The following is a 21,096-nucleotide window of genomic DNA, read 5'->3' as shown; positions in this document are numbered from 1 at the left end:
ACCCTTCCGATGTGAAAAAAGCCAGTCGACACAGGCTCTTCAACAGGGGTTGTCATTTTGATCTGAATGGGAAAAGTTATAGGGTCTTTTTTAAAATGCCTTTTAATCATCACTTTATGATTTAACACCTTTGCACTGTTTGGATTAATTGACTTGTTCTTCTCTCTGTGCCAGACTGAACTGCCAAAGACTGAGAGCAGCTATATTGTTAGAGGATTGCAATCCACCTCTTGTTAGTTTTATTTCAACCACAAGCATTGCAATAGCGCATGCTATGTCCCAATTTTCAAGACACTAATATTTTCTTTGGGTTTTACTTTGCATTTCCCTTGTCTAGGTTTCCAGGAATTTTTAGGTACTCTTTGGTCGCCTTGTCTTGAAAAATTACACTTGCTGCAAAAACAACAAATTGGAATAAGGTATTACAGAAGTTTATTAGTGAGGGTTTTGAACGATGGTCTATTGATGATCAAAAAAAAAGATGGCATAATTGTCATAAAGTCACCTTTTCTTTACAATGAAATACAGAATACCGGAGGAGTGAGTTGATCTAGATCTACTGGGCATTTGTAACCATGAGTATCTTAAAGCAGAGTTCCAGACATTTCTGTGTTTATTAAAAGTCATTAGCTACAAAAAGTGTAGCTGCTGACTTTTAATAAACACACACTCACCCATCAACCTATCCAGCAATGCGGCCGCCTGAAGCCTCGGTTCTCCCCCTCGGCTCTCCACGGCGCCTGCATCACTGATGTGGGGACCTAGTTGTGACAGCTTGCGGCTTCATAGCTGAGTGCACACTGTGCCTTACGTGAGTTGCGCTGCGCATCCTGAACGGCTGGGCAATATTCTGGGACCTGTGACGTGTCGCAGAAGATTGCAGGGAGGGAGGGAGAGAGGAGAACTTCTGCTTGAGCTTCCTAGGTGGCCCAAGGGGAAGTGGGAGCGGGTACCTGTCAAAACTAGGTACCAGCTCCCCCCCCAAAAAAAATGACAAGCCAAATGTGGCATGTCAGGGGGTCAGGAGTGTTAAATTAAAAAAAGTATACAGGTAAATGACCTAATGTTCAAACAGAGGCTCCACAGGGAAACACACTGCAGCTTCTAAGAATTTGCAAAAAACTTTATTACATGTTAATAAATGTGATAAAAAGCATTCACCAAACCAAACATTAAAATTATCTATAACAACGTTGTCAGAGATTGAATATAAGAACATCCCGGGTACTCAGACATCCCTCCATGTGGGTCTGGAGTCCTTAAAGTGGAATTTCCACTTTTGGGTTATATATATATGTGGACTAGAAGATGTAATTTCAGGCAAAACTAATCATTTTATCACCGGGTCTAGAAGGGAAGTCAACTATACTGCACACAAACACCTTTTAAAGATATATTGCCAAGACTTTGACTCTTGTGACCATTTCAAGTATAAGTGAAGGCAAAATTTTATTTTTAGATGAATTCAGGAATGCCCAAAACCCTGCTAAATTAGTTTTTACTGTCTTTATCCCCTTGTGGAGATGTCCCTTCACTTTCTGTCTCCAAGACACAACAGGAAATTCGATCAAATCTATCCAAAGGGAGGGGAAACCTCCCTTTAGCCAGGTGTCATCAATCCTATGTTTGAAGATTCTATCTGTATATCCAGCTTAGTCGACACCTATTTAATGTATAATTCCCAGCACTTTTTGCATAGGTGACACTGGTCTCAATGCTGAATAAAGAGGGTGAATATTCTTTAGAAGAACACATACAGCAAGAAAAATAGGTCTGGGGTTCAAACAATTCACTACTACACTACAAAAAATAAATAAATAAACCTAACGTGCTAGGACAGGTGCCACAATGGGTTCATATATTGGACCCAGGGCCGGTCCAAGAGTAGATGGACGGTGTGGTCAATGCAGATATGCCAGCGTGCTCCCTTTCAATACAGATATGCCAGTGTGCCCCCTTTCAATGCAGATATGCCAGCGTGCCCCCTTTCAATGCAGATATGCCAGCATGCCCCCTTTCAATGCAGATATGCCACTGTGCCCCCTTTCAATGCAGATATGCCAGCGTGCCCCCTTTCAATGCAAATATACCAGTGTGCCCCCTTTCAGTGCAGATATGCCACTGTGCCCCCTTTCAATGCAGATATGCCAGCGTGCCCCCTTTCAATGCAGATATGCCAGCCTGCCCCCTTTCAATGCAGATATGCCAGTGTGCCCCCTTTCAATGCAGATATGCCAGTGTGCCCCCTTTCAATGCAGATATGCCACTGTGCCCCCTTTCAATGCAGATATGCCAGTGTGCCCCTTTCAATGCAGATATGCCACTGTGCCCCCTTTCAATGCAGATATGCCAGGGCCCCCCCCCCGAGAGACCAGTGCACTCACTTACATCAGGCAGCGCTTCTCTTCAGTCCCCCGGGGTCTCCTCAGTCCTCCCGCCTCCTCCTCGGCCAATGGCATGGGGTTTGCCTTTCGGCCAATCAGAAAGCGGGAGGACCCACTTTCTGATTGGCCAGGAGGAGGATCCGTGTGACAATAGCGAATTTTCATTCGCTATTGTCATACAATGGGCGGGCTCGGGCGCACTGCTCTGTGTTTCCTGGCCGCCACTGCCGAAGTTCCTTGGGCGGCCCGGTACCGTTTGATACACAGTACCGGTCCGCGGCCCGGGGGTTGGGGAACACTGCACGCTCCGCAGGCTGGATTAAAAGGTCCGCCGAGCCGTAGTTTGCCCATTCCTGTGCTAGGATATGCACCTTATAGTTGTATGTCAACTTGAAATTTGTCCTCAATTAATGTTCCTACACAACCCAGGGATGAAAGTGTGGACAGTGCTTCACATGGACACCTAATTTGTTGTTCAAACCATCACAGATGTTCTAACTCTTCCACACTGTAAGACTATATAGAATTTGGTCCTGCAGTAACGCTTTTCAAAACTTGGAAATGTATATTTGTTACAGGCTACAAAAACTTTTTAGACAACAGGTAAGTAATGGAAATGTACAGTATGATTTTCAACATTTAAAATAAACTGGATTTACTTCTACAAACATTATCATTTAACTCATCCTTTCTTTTCAACATGATCAATAATTTTAAATGTGTACTGATTTTTTATGAAATAGAGAAAATAAATTTGTAAGCACTGGATTCTTTGGTGTGGTAAATGTGTCAATGGTGCGGTGTCATCTGATGTAGAGGTTTTCAAGAGGTGGCTCTGAGGTGCACAAGAGCCACTGTCTCTTGGGCCACCTAAAAGAAATGTAGGAAAGAGAGCATCAGACAAGTTTTCATGGAGTAAGTGGATCCTCTGTGCTAACAGGGAAAGATGCTTAGGTTGCTTGGAGATTCAGGATCACAGCGCCGCTGGATGGTGGAAGAAGCTTAGCTAGAGTCTACTGATACAAGCTAGACTGGAGTATATGCAGAGTAGGTAGAAAATTGCTAAAAGTCCTTAAGTACAGCAGTATACAGGTTCAGTAATACAGGACACTTGGTTGTTCCCTAGGGCAATGATAGGTAATATCAGAGCATGGTAACAGAATATCAGGCAATCTGAGGTGAATAACAAGATTAGGGCACATGCACTTTCTGCAATGCAGTTCATGCAGTGTGCAAAGTCTTCAGTGGTTGACATCAAAACAGCAAACAGGATGCATTTAGATGATGTATCCACAAGATGACACAACATCAGGGCTCAGGTTGGGTTGTGACATACATATTGAAGTTCAGGATGGATGGAAATGGATATATACTAATCACAGTCTCTATTAAAAATCCAACTCATTTCAGGGATTCTGAGGCAATCACTTCTTCAGGGTTACAATGCATTATATACAACTTAAAGAAGTAATAAACTCTCCATTGAACAAATATACGTATATCTCTCTATATATTGTACATATACAAAGCTTTGCTAATTATAGTACTTAGCATAAAATCCTCTTCTGAAAATTTACTATTACTTTGACTTTGCCTGGTTCAGATCTTCCTCCAACTTCTGGTTGGAAGGCACTTATACTATATTTCACGGTAGCCCTGAAGGTGGGACTATATGTCCCATAAGAACACACTGTACTGCGCATGTGTTAGGGTTTTAAAGCATCTCTTACATTTTTATTTTTCTATATTTGCGTGATTTCCATATGTAGTGCTACCCCTGCAGGAGCTGCTTGGTAATTTGTGTTCTGCGCCTCGACTCCAAGAACAACCTCAGCCCCTCTGACACTCCTGGTTGACAGAAAGTTACTGAAAGCACTTATAGGAACACATGTGTAGATACCTTTAATTTGGTTGTGAATTAGTACTAGGAAGTAGACACAAGACTGTTTAGTGGTAAATTAACTCAATGTATTGGTATGAGTTAGAATGAATGGTGGCTTGAGCATAAATAAACACACACAGGATAGGTTCAGTCACAGTCCTCTAGACAGTATAATCACAATGCCAAGAAAAATGTAAATAAAGTTCTGTACCACTAGACTGGGAATCATTTATGAATCAGCAAAGTCAGCAATAAACAGTGCTTGTAAGCATTAACTGCAATGTGAGTGCTAATGCTATAACTAGTCTAGAGTTCAGTTTGGGAGAATGGCTAGGATAGGGTGCAATATCCCCTGAGAGGTACCTCTTAGCATAAGCAATATGAATAGCAGCTGTAAAGAGACAGTCTTTAGTCCTCCTAACTCTTCAGCCGGCTAGTGTTGGGGGTCAAATGTACCGTTAGTACATGAGAATAATCCCAGTCAAGCCTGGGGCAATGATATAGCTACTAGATGGATGTATAGTCATGGGGTCCAGTCTCTCTCTTTAGCAGCAGATAGTTAATCCCCACAGCAGCAGCTCACCAGTACCAGTGAGATTTCAACTCACCATCCAAGCACACATAGCAATTACTTTAATCTCTGCACCCAGGTGACTCTGGCTGTTGGCACATCTGGACTCAGCACTCTGGATCCTGCTTCAGCCACCATTATGCAGCAGTTATAGTGCATATTGGACAGCGATGTGCACACTCCAGGCTCCGTCATGGCAAGAGAAAGCTGTGCCCTGTACAGCTTGATAAAATTCAGCTTTTCCCCCTCCTCCTGGCAATCTCCTGCTGGGAAATGCAGTACAAAAGCTCTTTAATAAAGTAGAGTCTCTTACACCTGGACTACAATTCACACAGTGCAGTGCTGCCTGACTCAGTCCGTTAAACTTTTTCTGTTCAGCAGCTCCCTCTTCTTGCACATATAGCTGTTCACCAGTTCAACACTGCAGGGCAGCAGCTACACACAGCAGCTACAGCCAATGTTTCTCTCACTCCCTCTTCTTAGCTAAGTACCTAGCTACACATATTTTATTTTTGTACCTATTGCCATGCTGTGGAGATGCACTAAAAAGTGATGACATGAACTGTCAATCAATTAGGTGGGCAAAAAAGGTGGGTACATTACTTTTAACAGATTGCTGCAGTGATGCGGTGTGAACCTAGTCTAACTGTTGAGAAAAAAAAAACATTTTGTTTAGGACTATATGATACACAACACAGTGTATAGAGTGCAACAGCACAAACTATGTATCATACAGTCCCTTACATTGCTGATCCATGGGAGGAAAAATACCCCTGTGACAGTTGTGGGGAAAAAAGGCCTGTGGTTAGTTGTGAGGGGGAGGTAAATGCACTAAAGTCAGTGGACCTTGGGAAAAAGAATGCCCTGAGATCAGTGGGAGGAGAAATGCCCAGCGTTGGTGGCCAGGACAAGAAAAGATGTCAAGCATTGTTGGTCAGGAGAAAAAAAGATGCCAAATTTTGGTGATCAGTAGAAAGAAAAAAGCCCTTTCATCAGTGGTCAATAAAAAAATATAAGTCTGGAGTCAGTAGTCGATAGGAAGAAAAAATACCCAGTGTTAATCTCCATGTTAAAGGAAGTGGAGATGCATTGGCAGGAAGAACTGTTGTGCTTAGCAGGTTGTGGGGGAACATATGGTCCCTAGCAGGGGGTGGGAAAAGAACAATGGTGCAGAGTGGGGGGTGGGTGAGAACAGTAGTGCCCAACAGGGGGTGGGGGAAGAACAATAGTTCTCCGCCTACCAACCAAGTGGGTACAGAAGGGAGCATCGGCCTCAGCAATAGCTGTCAAACTGCAGGGGTTAGCACCCACAACGGTGCCACACATGAAAACCGTCAATACAAAGATTATTACAGCTGTCAAGCTGTGGCCCAATGGAACTAAAGCTGTGTCCCATTGATTGAGAAACACTGCTTTAGATGGCTCTGGAGAAGAAAGGACTTCAGCTAAAGTGGTACAGCTTATGCGGGAGGATTTGCTTCATCATTGTTTATTACCTAAGCCTAGTCACTTCAGTCAGCTTGTGTAAGGGTTTATTGCCACTTAAATTTCTGCTACAGTTAAACCTGTGCATGGGAGGTTGATGCCTGCCTAACTTGCTCGCCAGAGCACTGTCAGCCAATGAGAGAGTCAAAAAGGGGAAAAGGAAGGGAAAGGAAAGAGTAGCCACCATTTTTTAGAGAAGGAGTTGTGGTATGCCCAGAAAGGGTCAAAGTGCTGATTATCAGGGTGAGTGTCCCTCTTATGCTGGGGAAGTGTTGGTATCTTCTTTATCTGCACTTCTGCTACACATACCTGTGAGAGTACACAAATTAATCCTGGAACTACTCAAGATAAAACATGACTAAGGCATACCAGATTTAGTGCCAAATGTGCTCCCTACAACGCTGTGAACCCCCCCCCCCCTTTCAACTTATCACTAAAATGATACGAGCAATACACTTTTGGATTAAAATTGGATATAGCGTCATTTATTAATAATAAACAACTGTAGCAGGTTTTCCAGGCATTGGGCCTGGTGTGGGTCTGCTATTGTTACTGGTTACCTCTCCAGCCCATGTAAACTGCGACCCTGGGTGTGAGAACTGAGACATGGACGACTGCGGCATCTTTGTTTTGTTGTTTTATTGTAATTAAGGGATGGGAGAAGGGAATGAGTGGGATACTCCTTTAGGCTTAACTAAGTACAACTTGGGACTTTCTCAGGAAAATGTCTGTTAACGCTGTCTTGACGCTGGCTGACGCCAGCCAACGCTCACTGACACTCAGAACACACTGTAACTTGAAAGAAGTGCTAGATCCTCGACCTTGAGTCCCGAAGATCCAGGACTGTAGAACAATGAGCTACAAACACTGCTGTACTGCAAAGTCACTAACTTCTTCCTCCAGCCTTGCACTGCCTTGATGTAGACTGTTGTGAAATCCTGTATGGCTGCAACTCTCAACTAAGACAATGCACACTGTCTCTTCAGGGCTCAAACTGCAGGTGCTCCCTTTAACTCTTCAGGGTCCCCTGACTAGGTACCCCCTCTGTCACTTCAGGGTCTTCAACCTAGGTACCCCCTTTACAGCTAGCTGATATCTGGATCGTAGAACCTTCTCCGGAGTGGTCCCCTCTAACACTTCAGGCAGACCCCCAGGGGCAATCCTCAGTACTCACGACCTGTGTAGGCTTTCCTGGGACTGGACCCCTCTCGCTCTCAGCTGGTTCTCGGCACACCGGATCCCCCTCAGCTCAACTCAGGACTCTCTGGATTCTCAGGCAGCACCCGATACATCCTCTTCCTCAAAAAGGAGGAGAGACAGCCATTCTCTCCCTCCTGGGACTCTGCTCCCGCCAAAGACACCCAGTCACGCACTTCCCACAAACTTATACCCACTCCCAGAATCCCTTGCGGCATAATCTGCATTCTGGGGTAGTTACAAGCCTGAATGTGTCCCCTGATTGGACTTCCTCCACCGCCCTATGAGAAACCTCTCACGGGGACCAGTGGGGAGACTCCCCTCTCAACAGTCACACCTGGAAGCCATGACACCCTGGCAAAAAGAAATCATGGCCCTGCTGTTAGGCAGACAAGGCCCACTATACATTTGCCTAGCACCTACCTGTAGGGTGCTACACCACATATCAACATTTCTTAGAACAGAAATATAGAACAATAACAAAAATGACCCCTAGGTTGCCGATCCTTGAAGGCACTACCGAACCACACACAATTTGTATCCACAGAACCACTTAAAGGTCCTCAGCTACAGAACACCACAAGACAATACCAAATTTCCTGCTGACACCTCCATTTCCACAAATTCTCATTAACCCACCGTTACCTGGGATTAACCATAGTATGCCATACCATAGACGGGTCCTTACTCTGATATTACACAGAGAAATTTGGATGCCAAGGACCCCAACCGCCATACTACTACAACCCCCTAACAAGTCCAACATCCACAGAGCGAGAGGGTGGGAAGCCTTTTTTGTCGTCCGTTGCCTCAAAGTGCCCCACAGACTTCACGACCCCACCTCCACAACAGTCGTTGCCCCTTCCTAGCATTACCTCCACCAATCCATGCTTCATACCAACTCTTGACCATGCTATAATTTAACCCTCTAATTGTTGTACTACCCTGCTAGCCCAGTCATGGCTTGGCTACCCTTTGATTATTTTTTTTTTTATTCTTTGGGCCTCTGCAGTGTGATCAGAATGGAGCTGAGGACTGAGCACCGTTTCTTGGAGTTGAATTGAAGATAGGAAGGGTTAGCATTTTCACTACAAGCAATAATGAGAAGCCCTTCATTGCCATTTCTTCTCAGTCCCTGCCCACATTATAAAAGAGCAGATTGATATATTGCTTTATTGAGACTCTAATAGCAACTGCTTCTTAGAACCTGTTTCCAGAACCTGTATTATATTTATATGTACTTGTGCCAGAAAGCAATAACAGTGCTGTTTATGGGCATTCGCTGTGGAATTGCATTTATCATCAGTAGCTAACTTGCCATGAGTCTATATAAAGAGACAATGACCAATGTGGCTACAGTGTCTTTGCAAATGCATATGACTGTATACATACCTTCCAACCTTTTGAGATGGGAACGAGGGACACCTATTAGCAAAAGTATGTAGGCATCGGACACACACCCTGCCACACCCCCTCAAAGGAGTATTATACCAACAAAATGATTAATTAAATCCACAATAGCTTTTCTTTTTAAACCACTACTATTTCCTTAATTCTGACTTTTGATATTTATGAATGCAGCAATTAATAATTTTGATGAAAGGTTTGGCACTGGGAAACACATTTTTTAAGATAACTAGTGCATTTTATATACAACTATATACAGTAGATCAGACCAAAATGAGGGACAAATGAGGAGGAAAGAGGAACAGAGGGAATTTTTTCCAAATCAGGGACAGTCTCTTAAAATTAAGGACAGTTGGGAGCTATGGTATATAGGAGCTAACACACTGCTCACAGTCCTGGAAGGGCCACAGGATATAAACCAGTAGCGGTCAGCTTTGGGAGAAGTCAAGTGCGGCCACTAACATCACCAAAAGGCCACACATAAAGTTAAGTGGATGTTTAGTTTCAGAGACAGCAGACGCACAGCAGGATATAGTCACAGACTATAGCTATAATACAAGAAATGGTCAGAGACTGTGGACATGATGCAAGAGATGGTCAGAGACTGTGGTAATGATGCAAGAGATGGTCAGAGACTGTGGGCATGTTACAAGAGATGGTCAGAGACTGTGAACATGATACAAGAGATGGTCAGAGACTATGAACATGATACAAGAGATGGTCAGAGACTATGAACAAGATACAAGAGATGAATAGAGACTCTTGAGAAGATACAAGAGATGATCAGAGACTGTGAGCATGCTTTAAGAGACTGTCGGAGATTGTGAACATGATATAGGAGTTGTTGTAGACTGAAAAAATTGCTTCAAAAGGGTCGTAGACAAGAGACACATTATAAGAGAACACTAGGGATCACCTCTATAACAGAGCAAAAGTAAAATACAGATTAGTGTCTGCCCCTTGAGGGCTGCAAATGCCCAAGGGGCGCAGATTGGGCATCTGGGATATAAACAGTCATCAGAAAAATATTGCCAAGTACCTGTTCCTGATATCTGTGGAAGATGTCCTCCTCAGCCGCCTGTTCTGCAGGTGTAATTGAAAAATAGGTTAAGTACGCTCCCAGGTAGCGGTACCCTGGGCGTCTAAATGGGGTGATTAGTGCCACATCCTAATGAAGATCAAAAAAATAAAAAAAATTGGAAGAAAAAGAAACATGGACTTTGCAGGCACTGGATACTTAAAAACATTTTATTAAATAATTCATATAAAATCATCAGCAAAAGTTCACAAAAAACACATAGCAATAGTGTATCCCATGTATGGAGGGAGACATATTAATACAACAACAACAGATTTGGTAGTTACATTGTTGGTAAGTGGTGGGCAGATATACAAAAAATAGCAATAAAATTCAATGATACTTCACATTGAAGCGATCCTATCCGCAGGTGACAGGGAGATAAGCTGTCTTCCCAGGAAGATCGGACGATGTGTTTAACAATAGATCATAGAGTTCCATTGAGCCATAGTGCTTAACCCTCCTCTTATGTTAGAATTCCGTTACTATCCATGATGTTAGGGTCAGTTTTGACCCGTGTTTTAAATCAGCCATAAAATACCCTCTGAATAATTATTTATCATCAAATTTGTTTCTTACCTCTTGGTTACCTTGTTAGGCTTCTTTATCCTTGAAAAGATTGGTTTTAATATTTTTGGTGTGACCCCTAGACCTTTCTTTTGATAGCATACCTCTCATTGTCAAATTTAAAAAATGGTAAAATAAAGTCAGCAACTCTGAAATGAATTTGTCCTATGTTTCTTCACTTTATTTAGAGAAGCAGACAAGCAGGAAAAGAGATAGGCCCCTCCCTAACTACAGCTCACAGGGTTGAGAGGTGATTGGCTGTCAGTGTTACTAAGCAGAGAGAGTGTTTATGATTTCAGTTTTGGAACTTATTAGTGTCCTAAAATCCTATATTATAACTGGGTCAGAATTAACCCTAACACCATGAACGTCTTAATTTTCACCACAGTATTTTATAATTTAGTGAAAAGGATTATTTTTCTATTACATTGTTTAAATAGAGGTTCCTGACAAAGTAAAAAAATCTTGATGCAATAAACAAATTTATGTGATACTTATAGACATTCAAAACCTGAAAACGGGTCAGTTTTGACCCTAACACAAGAGGAGGGTTAACATAAGGGAATTATAGGTGCCACCATTCCTGCCGTCCTACAGAAAAAATTCTCCTTGCCTACAGCAGGATTCACTGACCTGGAACTAGAATGTGGGAGAAATAACTTTGAGAGGAAAGATTCCAAGGTATAGGAATTGGAATACTTCATTAAAACCAGCAACTATGAAAGCACAGCCTCAGAGTTACAGCTAGGGAACGAACGTTCTGCCAAGGAATGGTGAGCGATAGACGGCCTCATAATTTTCTTGTGGCAGGTGTACTTTACCAAAGAGGGAGAGCAGACTAGCAAAATCCAACTAGAAAGCTTTTGGGGGTGTTGGGAAAGCAGTAAGGGAACCTTTCAAACATGGGCATGTATAGCAGAAATGTGGCAGGGCTGTTTTCTGGTGCTAAAGAGTAAACTTCTAAGGTCAATACATACATTACATGCAAACAACATCCTAAACATTGCTGCTGTTAATGCCAAGAAGGGCAAATTTATTTTTACTTCTTAAGATTGTGGAACACAACATCAGAATATAGATATTCCAATAGATAGGCATCAAACACTACTAACGCTTTATAGCTAGAAGAAGTTTGTAAAAAATAAAATAAAATAAAATAGGGCCCCTCTTTAGTTTAATAATTTTTATTGACAGTATTAGTTGGGGAAAGTATGCTTTGTTAGTTAAAATACACCTAAGAAATAAAATGTCCCCCTAATTTATCCTTATTCAATCAAAACTGCTATGTTCAGCAAGAATTGTTATTATGAGGCTTTATCAGCGTGTATAGATCCAGAAATGTGGTTTGCAAGCCCCCGCACTTGTAGTAGATGCTGGTGAGAAAGGTGGATCATTTTTATTGAGATGTGCAAGATCCTCCAATAGCCACATCTTCAAAGTGTACACTGACATACTGCCAATCATAAAGTTTGTCATGAAGTCATGAAGACTCTCATTGACAGGATGTTGATTAATCAGCGATGGCTGATTGATTTCCCTTTATGACAATACAGTATACTGCCTTCTGAAAACATATGTCACTTTTTAACTGATTAACTGATTTGAGTCTCTCCGGAGAATTATGACAATTGTTTTAATTGTTTTAAATGTTATGTCATGGGGAGGTTGAATTTATGAATCTGTAAATGGTGTTTATTAATAATGATGTAGCACCCTCCTAGGTGGGTGCTTGGAAGAAGCATATGGGTGGCCCTGTCTGCATATCAGGAGGGCCTGATCATTTAGTTAGGCTGTCATGTGCTTCCAAGGGTGTCTGTTGAGTCTGGGGGGTCTGTGTCCAATGAGGGCTCTTATTGGACAGTGGAGGAAACCTGACCAATAGTACAACAGGGCTTGTATCCAGAGGGCAAAGCATCCTGGAATAGGGTATAAGTCTGAGGGGAGCACATGACGCAGGGTCTTTGGCGGGAAGCAGTGTCCCAGGAGGAGAGTGACGGCTGTCTCTCCTCCTGTCAGCGCAAGTGAGAGTGTCCTGGGCGGTCGGCCTAGAGGACGAAGGTTGAGCTGAGCTGCAGAGGAGGGATCCAGAGTGCTGTGGACCGAGTGGAGCTGCTGGGCAGAAGTTTCAGAGAAAACAGTATCGCGAGTACTTGAGACTGCCCAGGGGTCTGCATCGGAAAGGGGACCACTGCAGAAGGTCCAGTGGATCCAGGAGCCAGCTAACCTGTGGAGAAGGTGAAGAGAAAGGGGGTGCCAGTGTTTAAGCCCTGAAGATAAGTGAGAGAAAGAGGGTGCCAGGTGGGCCCTGAAGTGTTTAGCAGCGCAGAAGCAGTACAAGTAGCTACCTCAGCAAGCAGTGCTTAAGGGAGCTAAAGAAAGGACTTCTTTATGTGAGAGAGCAGTCCAAGGTCAGTTTGGAGTTAACAGGCAGCAAGCCAGCATTAACCAGCGTCTTCCGGCGTTGATCGGCATCTAGCCAGCGTCAAGTCAGCGCCAAGAATCGTGTCCCTAGCAAATTGTGCATAGTTGAGCCAAAGGAGTATCCCACTCATTCCCTTCTCCCATCCAGGTTCTCAATAAATACCAAAACCCAAAGTTACTGGACTGGTCATTGTCTTAGTGCCCACTCATTCCCTTCTCCCATTCAAGTTCTCAATAAATACAAAAAACCCAAAGATACTGGACTGGTCATTGTCTTAGCGCTCACACTTGGAGGAACATGCACAGGGGTACTTTTGTTGCACCCGGTGGCCCAGGGGGACCCATATCCAGCAAAACGGCTGGGAATCCTGCTACGATAAAAATGTTGAAGGGGATTCAAGTGTGTACCAGTTCCCCTGATTTCCTCTTATGTTTTGGTGTGCTTCTACCTGTCCATCACTTGGGCAATTACATTTCAGTGGGAACATTGCTGTAATGGTGACAATGCTGCAGTGCTCTCGATAGCACAGGGAGAGTGTTGCCAAAGCATAGCCAAAAGGAATCACTTGTGTTTATGACCAAAAGACATTGTGAGATTTTTTTTTTCAGCCACCATTTAACTTGGAAGTGCAGACTGGTGATGAATCTCAGGGCAACAGGCCTGTGTGATGTCTGAATGTAAGGAAAGGGTAATAGGGATGTGTGATGTCCATATACATGCAAGGGGTAATAGGGCTGTGTGATGACTATATACAAGGAAGGGGTAATAGAGCTGTGTGATGTCCATACGCATGGGTACAAGAAATGGGTAATAGGGCTGTGTGATGTCAATATACAAAGGATACAAGGAAGGGGTGATAGGTCTGTGTGATGACTATATACAAGGAAGGGGTAATAGGACTGTGTGATGACTATATTCAAGGAAGGGGTAATAGGGCTGTGTGATGTCTGTATACAAGGAAGGGGTAATAGGACTGTGTGTTGACTATATACCAGGAATGGGTAATAGGGCCGTGTTATGTCCATAGACAAGGAAGGAGTACCAGGACTGTGTGATGTCCATATACAAGAAAGGGGTAATAAGGCTGTGTAATGACTATATACAAGGAAGGGGTAATAGGGCTGTGTAATATCCATACACAAGAAAGGGGTAATAGGGCTGTGTGAGGACTATATACAGTACAAGGAAGGGGTAATAGGGCTCTGTGATGTCCATATACAAGGAAGGGGTAATAGGGCTATGTGAGGACTATATACAAGGAATGGGTAATAGGGCTGTGTGATGTCCATGTACAAGAATACAAGGAAGGGGTATTAGGGCTGTGTGATGACTATATACAAGGAAGGGGCAATAGGGCTGTGTGATGTCCGTATACAAGGAAAGGGTAATAGGGCTGTGTGATGACTATATACCAGGAAGGGGTAATAGAGTTGTCTGATGTCTGTATACAAGGAAGGGGTAATACGGCTGTGTGATATCTGTATACAAGGAAGGGGTAATAGGACTGTGTGATGTCCATATACAAGGAAGGGGTAGTAGGGCTGTGTGATGACAATATACAAGGAAGCGGTAATAGAGCTGTGTGATGTCCATATACAAGAATACAAGGAAGGGGTAATAGGGCTGTGTGATGTCCATATACAAGAATACAAGGAAGGGGTAATAGGGCTGTGTGATGACTATATACAAGGAAGGGGTAATAGAGCTATGTGATGTCCATATACAAGGATACAAGGAAGGGGTAATAGGGCTGTGTGATGACTATATACAAGGAAGGGGTAATATGGCTGTGTGATGTCTGTATACAAGGAAGTGGGAAATAGAGCTCTGTGAAGTCTGTATACAAGGAAGGGGTAATAGGGCTGTGTGATGTCCATATACAAGGATACAAGGAAGGGATAATAGGGCTGTGTGATGTCTGTATACAAGGAAGGGGGTAATAGGGCTGTGTGATGTCTGTATACAAGGAAGGGGTAATAGGACTGTGTGATGACTATATACAAGGAAGGGGTAATAGGGCTGTGTGATGTCTGTTTACAAGGAAGGGGTAATAGGACAGTGCGGTGTCTGTATACATGAAATGGGTAATAGGACAGTGTGATGTCTGTATACAAGAAATGGGTAATAGGACAGTGTGATGTCTGTATACAAGGAAGGGGTAATAGGGCTGTGTGATGTCTGTTTACAAGGAAGGGGTAATAGGACAGTATGATGTCTGTATACAAGGAAGGGGTAATATGGCTGTGTGATGTCTGTATACAAGGAAGGGGTAATAGGACTGTGTGATGTCTGTATACAAGAAATGGGTAATAGGACAGTGTGATGTCTGTATACAAGGAAGGGGTAATAGGGCTGTGTGATGTCTGTTTACAAGGAAGGGGTAATAGGACAGTATGATGTCTGTATACAAGGAAGGGGTAATAGGGCTGTGTGATGTCTGTATACAAGGAAGGGGTAATAGGGCTGTGTGATGTCTGTATACAAGGAAGGGGTAATAGGACAGTGTGATGTCTGTATACAAGGAAGGGGTAATATGGCTGTGTGATGTCTGTATACAAGGAAGGGGTAATAGGACTGTGTGATGTCTGTATACAAGGAAGGGGTAATAGGACTGTGTGATGGCTGTATACAAGGAAGGGGTAATATGGCTGTGTGATGTCTGTATACAAGAAAGGGGGTAATAGAGCTGTGTGATGTCTGTATACAAGGAAGGGGTAATAGGGCTGTGTGATGTCTGTATACAAGGATGGGGTAATAGGGCTGTGTGATGTCTGTATACAAGGAAGGGGTAATAGGGCTGTGTGATGTCTGTATACAAGGAAGCGGTAATAGGGCTGTGTGATGTCTGTATACAAGGATGGGGTAATAGGGCTGTGTGATGTCTGTATACAAGGATGGGGTAATAGGACTGTGTGATGTCTGTATACAAGGAAGGGGTAATATGGCTGTGTGATGTCTGTATACAAGGAAGGGGTAATAGGGCTGTGTGATGTCTGTATACAAGGATGGGGTAATAGGGCTGTGTGATGTCTGTATACAAGGATGGGGTAATAGGGCTGTGTGATGTCTGTATACAAGGAAGGGGTAATAGGGCTGTGTGATGTCTGTATACAAGGAAGGGGTAATAGGGCAGTGTGATGTCTGTGTACATGAAAGGGGTAACAGGGCTCCATATACAAGGAAGAAAGGGGGGATAGGGCTATGTGAAGGAAATGGTAGGATACATGAGATTTATTAGACTAAAATGCAAATATACATATAAAGCAGGTAGGTATGGGTGGTGGGTGCAGCAGTCCACAGGAAGGTGAGGTATGTGTGCATGATACATTGCAGTGGTAGTCAGCCAACGGGGGTATGTGTCATTGATCTCCATTGGCAGTTTTAGTCTGGGGTTTAGAGTGGGGACAATGTTCCCTGTTAATCACCGCTTGGCTTAATTGAAATATAAAATGAAGTGTGGTTCTCCTGTTTCCAGGGAGCTGTCAGAAGTGCAGGTGTGAGTCCAAGCAGCCTGAGGTGGGTTAAGGGGGGGAGAGGGCGGCTCTTTTAACTGGCGTTGGGTTACTGGCAGCGATGAGAAGAACGGGAGGAATCCTGCCTCAGCCACAAGGCTCAATTCTTCCTTTCGGAATGAAAGGCAGGAAAACAGACCGCCCCTGTGCACCTGTCCCCCCACCATGCTGGCCAACACAGGAAAAGACTGAGCGGACATTAACCCAACACATGCCACAGACAGCCCTTCGTTATGCCACAGGCCTGCTGTCTGCTATGACTTGATTAGAGCCAGCAAGGGATTTATGTGTTTGTTGGACTTCCAGTGTGTTTATACGTGTTACATATAGGAAAGAATTTAACTGAGAAACCATACTAAAAGTAATGCACAAGGAGTTAAATAAGAACCTTGAAATGCTGGCGGCGTGTTTTTAAAATTAGAGGCTATTGTGGTTTGCCAGGAGTCAATATCAAATGGCTTGGGCATCGGCTTCCAAGTGTTTTTGCCAGTCTACCATAAACTTGTGTGAACTATGTGAGGTTTTAGGACTTCTGCACATGGATGTCTACAAGTAGCCAAGCTGAGGCACGTCTATCAACATACAACATTCAGTGCAACTTAGACCCGAAGCAAGGGTCAGTGACCCCTATGTCTGCTATTAGTTTTACGGGGTCTTTGGAACTGCAGGAATAATTAATCTTTAGATTATGAGCAACGTGATGTGTATTTGGAATGCATAGAAATTTGAGGGTCAACAAAAGGGAAAGATGCTGCAAATATTAAAATGGCAGGTAAGATGAGAACGGAACTGTAACATAAAGAGTGCTGTTGTGCACTGAATGTATCATACACTGTGCATCACAATGCAATGGTCCAGATTATGTACCATGTAGCATAGTGCAAAGAACATGGTGGCTACGAATATGTGATGTACAGCATAGTTTATAGAGTGCAATAGTCTGACATTGGCATGCAGAGTGCAGCTGTCCCGAAAATACCACAAGGCATAAAGGGTGCAGCAGTTCAGAGTATGTAATTTATAGTATGGCATCCAGAATCCAAAGCCCTGAAAGTGCGCTTTACATCGCTGGTCAGCGAAGAGGTGTCTGTGCAGTGCCCCCTTACATTGGTAGTCAGTGTAGTGCCCCCTTATGTTGGTAGCCGGTGCAGTGCCTTCATCTGTTGGTAGTCTGCGCATTGCCCCCTTACCCTGGTTGTCAGTGTAGTGCCCCCTATGTTGGTAGTAGGTGCAGTGCCCCTTCACAGTGGTTTTCAGTGTAGTCTCCCCTTATATTTGTAATTATTGTATTTCCCCCTTACAGTGGTAGTCAGTGTAGTGCCTCTTTACATTGGCAGTCAGTGTAGTTTCCTCTTAAATTGGTTGTAAGTGGGGTGCCCCCTTACATTGGTAATCAATATAGTGCCTACCATAAATTAGTGTTCAGTATGTGTCCTCTTATTTTGGAAATCAGTGTAGTGCCTCTTGACATTGGTAGTCAGAGTAGTGTATCCTTTCATTAGGGTCAATGCAGTGTATCCCTTTACGTTGGTAATCAGTGTAGTGCATCCTTACCATGGTAGGTATTGGAGTGCACCCTCACCTTGGTAGTCAGTGAAGTAGTCCCTTACATTGGTGGTCCCCTGACTGGACGAGGCAAAAAATATGACATCACCCCCCCCCCCTCGTCTGATCAGAGAATGCTTTGCATTCAATCAGAAGATGCAAATCATTCTCCTGTGGCAAACAGCTGACCTCCTGTGTTTGCAATGCATTGGACTAGCTCCTCAGCACGGACCTGGAAGCTAATGGAGATGACTAACGTAGCAGTGTCTACTTCAGAAACTTTCAGTTTCCAAGGGCATCGCCCATGTATTTTATATACTTGTAGTACCCTGCCCTAGTTATTTTAAATGTTTTTGGGGCTCTTCTGTACTCAGTAGTGTAGAGTAGTGATCTGTTTCTAGAGTTCCTAGATCTAGTCAGGTCTCCCTAAGCTTCATGGTTCATTACTCCTGCCTGTCTCTGGAAGAAGCTTACAGTGAACAGAGGGTCAGTGAATGAAGTTATGAATATTTATCTATTATCAGCATTCCAGGTGGCTCAGCAAGTAGAGTCATTGGCAGACACACTGGAGGTCCCAGGTTCAAGTCTGGGTCCTGACATTGTGAAAATACACCTGTTAATTATATGCACATTTAAAGAGACAGCACCTTAGGACATTGACAACGCCTGGCGGGTGTTGTGTTGCTTTAAGGACGCTTTATGTTGCGCCAGAAAGCGCCTTATCCACCAGAGGGAGAGGATGTCCATTGAGGACTGTCGCAGACTGGTTCACAGTCTGCTCAGAGACTATAACCTGATGGATCTCATGGAGGAAGAGGAGGTCTGAAGATTTCCCCTTCCCCCACTCTCCCTTGTGTGTCTTTGTCCATTCAATAAAGCTTCGGGCCTGTGATTTCATTCCCCTTACCCCTCTCTCCCACCCCCCATCACACCTGTTGCTTTTTTGAAATGTTACAGTATTGATTCAGTTTGAGTAACATAACGTATAGACAATGTTATTTAGTTTCATGCTTCAGGGGTATTGCGGCGTCATGCATGATGTGATGGCTCGGGGTATCCTTACTCCGCACAACACATCAGGCATCATACCGCAGAATGAATGTATGTGATTGAATGTATTTATTATTATGACCGGAAATGTATTGTAATGTAGTGTATTTATGCGCTGCGTCGCAGTACAGGGGAGAATGTACCCCGACAAAAGTATTGTTTTTTGTATATCTTTTATGCAAATAAAGATTACATTTTCAACCAAAAAATCAGCCAATTCCTGGGAGAAGCACCCATAAGATGAAGATAGGGAGAAGATAAATGTTTGGGAGGCTTTCTCAGAGTGTTCTTGTCTTGGGGCTGCTGCCCCTGGGTTGTAGTTTGTGTACAGAAGAGCTAATGTTGAGCTTTAGCTTGTGCTTGGCTGAGGGCCTGAAGGATTCCAGATTAAATTATATTTGCTGGAGTGCATCGCCCGTGGAGGCTGACCTAAGCAAGGAATCCTGTCAATCACGTCACAATGGAAAAATGTTTCATGGAAGCTGGTAGGACGCTTGCTAAAGACTTCTGGTGTGCTTATGTTTGAGGAAGTAAGTGCCAGTGGTAGCTTCAAGGACTGGGATTGCTTGTACAGAAGCCCAGATTAGCTGGCCATACTCTCTTACAGTAAAGGCTGTTTCAAGAGGATTCTGTTTAAGTTATTCCTCCTGTTAATATTGTAGCAGGTGCCAAATCCACCCCCCCCCCGCCATTAAGCTATCTGCCTCTGTCAGCTGAGGGAAGAGAAGCTCGCTGTAACCTACCGGTCCTATCCCTCCTCCTGTCAGCAGAGGAAAGCCAAACAACTGGAGACTAGAGCAGCTGCAGGCTATTCTCCCCCTCTCTCTGTCCTCCTGGCACCACTGTACTGGACAGCAGCACTTGTCAGGATAGCTGCCCTCTCTGTTCCCCTTCCCATTAGCTCTAGCAGGGGTCCTATCAGAGAAGGAGAGGTTAGTATCATGGGACATCCGTAACATCGAGACGTGGGAAGTTCCACAATAAAATCCATGGCCAGGTGAGGCCAAGGATGCTCTCCATTGGGAATAGAGAAGTATGCCCAAGTGAAGATGCCGAGGACATATGTTCTGGGCACAGACATAACAAGCAGCCACATACGCAGCAACATCAGTGCGGAGAGATGGCCACTAGAACTGACAGGAAATAGCCCAGGACACTTGGTTCTTACCAGGATGACCGTCAGTTTCGGAATTATGGTACGTGCATAACAGTCTGATGAGCAACCCCTCAGGAACAAAACATTTGCCAGCAGGTCTCCCTGTGGGAGCATCAAGTTGGGCAGCTAAGATCTGTTTCCCAAAAGGAGAGGTTAGGTTGGTGCAGATGGCAGCCAGAATATGATCTGGAGGTATGACTGATGTCGACACGGAGTCCTCCCTGGACAACTCAAAACACTGAAGATACAAGGCATCAGCCTTAACATTCTTGGAGCCGGGGAAATAGAAGATCACATAGTTAAAACGAGACAAGTATAAGGCCCATCTGGCCTGATGGGGTGTGAGCTACTTGGCCTCAGAGAGATATGTCAGATTCTTATGATCGGTGAGAATGAGAACAGGAAACTTGGGACAAAGAAAATTCCACCCAAGATCTGCCCCCGACAGGACCTTAGGTGCAAGTATTTCCCGGACAGGTCAGAGAAGATTTCAGAAAATGCCCGCCAAGACCGCAATACAGGCACCGGCCCTCCCTCCTCCTTAAGGCTTCAGAAAGGTTAGTGAACCCCAGGTGCATAGGTTTACAGCCAGACGCACCGTCCCCAGGAGGCGTTGGGAGGTGAGGGAGGAATGGGTGGGAAAGAAAATGGAGTCTCAGTGACCGGTGTTCACAGATATTACTGTGACCTTTCCCATTTTGGGGATAAAGGCCTACCTAAGCTTTTAAACAAGGATTTCAGAAGGGACCAAATGGGAGACCTCTCTGCAGTTTAACATTGAAGGGTTTGGAGGGTCAATGTCCAGATCTGCCACTGACAGACTCTCCAAAAGAAGCACGT

Source organism: Pelophylax lessonae, assembly GCF_965119305.1.
Source record: "Pelophylax lessonae genome assembly, chromosome: 6".
NCBI lineage: Eukaryota > Metazoa > Chordata > Amphibia > Anura > Ranidae > Pelophylax > Pelophylax lessonae.
The sequence above is the reverse complement of the archived record's forward strand: the minus strand, read 5'-3'. Positions refer to the sequence as shown.